Source organism: Helianthus annuus, chromosome 13 (genome assembly GCF_002127325.2).
Source record: "Helianthus annuus cultivar XRQ/B chromosome 13, HanXRQr2.0-SUNRISE, whole genome shotgun sequence".
Taxonomy (NCBI): domain Eukaryota; kingdom Viridiplantae; phylum Streptophyta; class Magnoliopsida; order Asterales; family Asteraceae; genus Helianthus; species Helianthus annuus.
Window position 1 is genome coordinate 123,923,801 of NC_035445.2, and position 6,000 is coordinate 123,929,800.

The following is a 6,000-nucleotide window of genomic DNA, read 5'->3' on the forward strand; positions in this document are numbered from 1 at the left end:
GAACATTCAAATGAAAATAAAGAATGGTTACAAACGAACGCTAATAAGAGAGAGGACAGACATAAACGAAAGTCAATCATCGAACATAAATGAACGAAAATAAACGAACATAACATTGAACCTCCAATTCGTTTACGGGTTGCACCTACTTCTGTTTAAAGCAAGATGTATAGATTATGCAACGTACCTTAACCACGCGTGTGTGTGTATGTGAATATATGTTTTTAACTTGATCCGCATAAATAGTTTTGAGCCAATAGAAAGCGAACCGGGGACTAGATAAAAAATGGAACCCAACTAAAAGCGAAAACCAAGGAAACTGAAACCAAACCTAAACGAACCAAAAAACAAAACCAGACCGAAATGAACCTATACAAACTGAATAATTTTACCGAAACAAATAAGCTGAGACAAATAATGTTGCTGAAATGAAAACCGAACCTGAACCAAAAACAAATAAAGTGAATCTAACCGGAAAGGAAACTAAATTTACACAAAACTAAAAAAAACTGAAAACGGAACAAAAAACGTAAAAGATCTTACCGAAACGAACTCAAAAAACTTAGATCGAAACAAAACAATTGCTGGGAAAAATCAAAACCAAAACGATGCAAAAAAATAAAACAACCTAAAACCAAACCGAAACCAAAAACTGATAAAAGTAAACAGAATTGATTCAAAATCGACCCGACAATAAAAACGGTCACGTTAATAAAGTATTCACCTTCACACCTGGCAGGGGTGATTAGTATATGGTAGCAAAACAATCAAATAGTTAACGAACAACAAAAATGCAGGTACCTTAACAACGGTAGTGACTCGGTTAGTGACTATCAATTGTTCGGAGATTACTTTGAATCAAGAGTTAGTATGCTAATGGGCTATTAAGCAGTTAGTAATAAATAACCGAGTCACTAACAGCTCTATTAACCAAAAATGTTGCACCAGTTCTACTAAAATTGTTAAATAACAATTGATAGTCCTTATTATTAACTCTAACAACATTAGCATACTAAAATTATTATTGACTATCAGCTAATTATTTATTACTAAAATGTTGTATTAACTTTATTCTGCAACATATTCTTTATAAACTATGCTTACCTTGACATAACCTAATAGCTATATTTCCTTATTAGAAGTCAATGATAATTGAAAATTAGTACATATTATTACCTTGCTGGTGAACACATTTACTCTATGTTTAGGGCACAATTTGATTAGGTTGCTGATACTGAATTGAATATCACACCAAATTACAATAGCAGTTTATATTGCTACTATTCACCCAAATCAAGCACCTTAAATAAGTCAGTGTTTCTCTATATTCAAAAAACGAACTATAACTGACGATCATTAAATCGCAACAGTCAATTCAATCCAAATACTGCAATAGAAACATAAAATCTACCACAATTCGTTGGTTAATCACGTATAGTTCTTAATCGATTAGAATCAGAAAAAGGAAATTGACTCATTGTAACTTAAAATCAGGAAGAAGGCGAACAAAGAGGCGGAGTTTTTCGAAATCAATGACCCCTGTCTTTCATTGTTATTCCTTGAATGAGGTAAGCAAGACCCCATACTACACACTGCATACACATACATAAAAATTGGGTTCAATATTATTTGTATAAACACCGATTGGAAACCCTCACATTGCATTTGATGAAACCCTAATCAATATAAACACACACACTAACACTCACGTATCGAATTTATAAAAGGAAAAATTCAGGCTGTTTTTACCTCTTGCTGCTCCAAATCTTCATTACCATACATTATCTTCATCTTAGAAATATATATATTGCACTTAAAGGTTGCTGGAGAGTCGGAGGATGATGTGTAATTAAAGGAGCAAGTAAATGACCCATTTTGATTCCAATTGAAGTTGCCGACTGATGGAGAGCCTGATGGAGAGCCTGTGCAGGAGATCAATCGAAGATATATGTCTGAGAATTGTGTGCCAAATCTATGAAGATCTTCAATTGGGGAGAAGTTAATTACGATTCCAATTGAGTTACCGACTAATGGAGAGCCTGAAGGCGAGCCTGTGCAGGAGATCAATCGAAGATATATGTCTGAGAGTTGTGTGCCTAATCGATGAAGATCTTCAATTAGGGAGAAGTTAATTATGGATTGGAGAGCATATATTGAGAGGCGAAGGATGAGTATCACGGACTCCAAAGTCCCCACAAACGCCAGTTAAACAACCCTTTCACTTCCGGAAGTCCTCTTCTCGCCGTTGCATCCGTCTCCGGCGACTCCTCCACTACCTCATGTTCTTCCTTTGCACATTCTTCAACTAATGAGATGTCGTACGGAGGCGAAACCGAAACCTCTGGCGGAGGATTTAAAGCTTTTCCGGCGAACCTCCGATGACTCGCCTTCTCTTTCTTCTGGTTAGGTTTAAGGCCGCGACAGTTAACCTGTTCACTACTGGTAAAGTTTTCTTCAATAGCTTCAATTACTTGATGAATTAGCTCTCGGTTAACAGACGTGTCCCACCGGAACGAGTAGTTCGTGTAATAATCGAAGCAATCGCAGTTGAATACCGGAGATTTGTGTGCGGCCGGAGCTTTCTTCTTATTGTTATTATCAGATGATCTAGGGTTTGTGGAATTATTTTTGTGGAATTATTTTTGACACAAATGATTAAAGTAATGTAACATGTGATTATTAAACTGGAATTGTTTTTGACCCAAATGATTAAAGTAATGTAACTTGTGATTATTAAGTAAATTAAATGAAATTAATAGCATTCTTATAGGCTGGTGCATTTAAAAGGATTTTTTACATATATCCCCTTATTAAAAGCCCTTATTACATATTTGTCCAATCTTTAAAATCAATTACATATTTCCCCCTTTCTTTATGAAATTACCCTTTTACCCTTTTTCTTAATTTCTTATCTCTTAACTACAAAATCAATCTAGTCAATACTCTATATGTTGTGATAAAATCTTTAAAATATTTCTTTGAAAAAAAAAAAACGGTCATACCCATTTTATAAAATAAGTGACCTTTTTACATATCTAGTTACTGGTTAAGTTTTAGTTTACATATTTTTTACAACCGACCCATTATACATTTAAATTTTAGTTAACTACACTAACAATTTACGTTAAAATATTGATTATCTAAAATATCTTATATAAAAAACATATTGTTATACGATATACGTTTGTTTTTTTCAAGTCGTAATCAATTTTTCTTTAGCCTAAATCTTAGTTCGATCATCAACATTTTAATTGTTTTGAAGCAGGAGCTAAATTTCCATTTTTTTGTGTAATACTATTTCAGAAATCTAATTGTCATGTTTTAAACATTCAAAATAATATTGAAAAAACTGTTTTACAGCAAAAGTAAAATTTTAAACCATGGTCGCATGACTGTTTTCTTTAAAAAAAAAATAATGCTTAAGAGCTATGGCGTATTATATATAAGCAAAACTTTCAATTTTCACATAACAGAGGCAGAAGCTTATAAAAAAATAGGCAGGGCTTATAAAAAAAATGAATTCATATCATTAGGTTAATATCTTATTTGTAAACAATTATATTACACATTAAATCATAAAATATGTAAGTAATGGTATTAGAAAGGGGAAAAATATAATAATCATTTAATAAGTTCATTAAGGGTAAAATAGTAATTCAATAGGAGTGATTTTAATAAAATGGGTAAATATGTAATATGTATGGTTTAAAAGGGGGAAATATGTAATTGATTTTATGGGTTGGGTATATATGTAATAAATGATCTTAGGAGGGTGATATATGTAAATGACCTCATTTAAAACAACCATAAATTTTGGTTTTAAAATAGAACATATAACTAAACTTTAGAATATATATTGATTTTATTCAAAATGCGATTTAGACTTTTAAGTTTTATCCATTGTAATTAATGCCAGAAAATATGTTTTTGTAAAAGTAAATAAATAAAGCCTTTTTATCTACCTGTTAAACTATAAATTTTATTTTTCGAGAAAAATGCCCGGATAGTCCCTGTGGTTTCGCCTTTTTTCACCTATAGTCCCCAACTTTCTAAAACTACCTGAATAGTCCCCAAGTTTTCAATTTTTGTTCTCGGATAGTCCCTGGGTCTAACTTCAGTTTGTTTTCTCTGTTAAGAGGGGTGTGAAATGACAAAAATACCCTTTCCTTAAAAGACCAAACCACAGGGACTATCCGAGCATCTTCTTCATTTTTATTTATAAAACCCAACCACCACACTTCATCTTCAACCTCCACCCACCATCACCCTCCTCCACCCTCCACCATCACCGCCACAGTCACATTCTACCAAATCAAAGCACCACTCTCACCATCAACATCCTCAGTTATCATCATCAATAATCTTTAGCTTATTTCTTTAGCTTGCAGACCTAAAAGCGAACAGAATTCAATGGTCAAAATTGTTACCCATGATCAAAGAAAATGATGCTACTTCAAGTGGTTTTTCAGGTGCACCAACAAGAACAAGCTTTCCATGGGGTGTAAGTGCATTAAGCAATGGTGCAATTGGATGATTTGCAGACACTGTGTCGATGATGTCATCAAGTGTACCCCTAAAAGCCTATTAACATGATCAAACAAAACCCAAACCCAAATCAAAATCCAAAACATATACTAATTAGCAATATTATTTAGTATAAAATCTCACCTCCATCTTTTGTTCATCCTTGCTGTTTATGAAATGATCAGCGTTAAGTCCCTCAGTTGCTTCTTTCTCCTTAGCAGAGGTGGTGCTAAAAACAGTAACTTCAGCCCCAAACGCCGATTTCTACCGCCATCACTTCCAGCGGCGCCGCCGCCGGGGGGTCGCCGGTGATCGGCCGGCTCCCTTCTTCTTCTTCGGTCGCTCTCCCTCTCTCTTTCTCGCCTGTTTCTATCTTTCCACCGGTCGCTCTCTCTCCTCTCTGCCATCTCGGGTCCGATGTTAACCACCACAGCGCCACCGGCTGTGGTGGTTCTTGTGTTCTTTGTCGTCCGCCACCACTCAGCAGATGGTGGTTGGCGGTTTGTTTGAGAGGAGAGAGAGGAGTAGATGAGGGAGGAGATGAGTGTGGGTGTGAGGTTATCATCGAAGAAGGAGAGGGCACAGGGGTTTTGTCTGGTGTGTGGGTTATGATTCACAGGGTGGTAGGGGAGGGTGGAGGAGGGTTGGTGGCGGTGATGGTGGAGGGTGGAGGAGGGTGATGGTGGGTGGAGGTTGAAGTGAAGATGAAGTGTGGTGGTTGGGTTTTATAAATAAAAATGAAGAAGATGCTCGGATAGTCCCTGTGGTTTGGTCTTTTAAGGAAAGGGTATTTTTGTCATTTCACACCCCTCTTAACAGAGAAAACAAACTGAAGTTAGACCCAGGGACTATCCGAGAACAAAAATTGAAAACTTGGGGACTATTCAGGTAGTTTTAGAAAGTTGGGGACTATAGGTGAAAAAAGGCGAAACCACAGGGACTATCCGGGCATTTTTCTCTTATTTTTCCTGTTTTACTAATGAAGAAATAAAAATCGCTTAACTGAGACCTTGGAAACATGATTTAAAAAAAAGTAATCAACAGAATGGGTGACTAAAAAATTCAGAACCATCGGTATTTTTATATGCTTCTTTAATATATTAAGTTAATATAATAAGATATCACATATTTATAAGGTCCATTTTTTAAGTGTTAAAAATATCTTAAACTAGTAAGTTATTTTCAAGAAAAAAAAGTATACAATATTGCGTGATTTATATTAAAAAAAACAAGTAAAAAAATTATAACAGTGATCGTATAAAATTCTGAATGAACTGTTCAGTTTTTTTATATAGTATTTTAAGGGTTTAAATTAAAACACAGGTAGGTTTTTTTTTCTCAAAGTAGGTTTTACAAAAAAAGATAGGTTATTTAAGATTCTTAAATAAAATAGAGTTAAATATCATTTTATTCCATGTGATTTGGGTCATTTTGTCACTTTAGTCCAAATGTTTCATTTTTCTTTCGTGGGCCCAA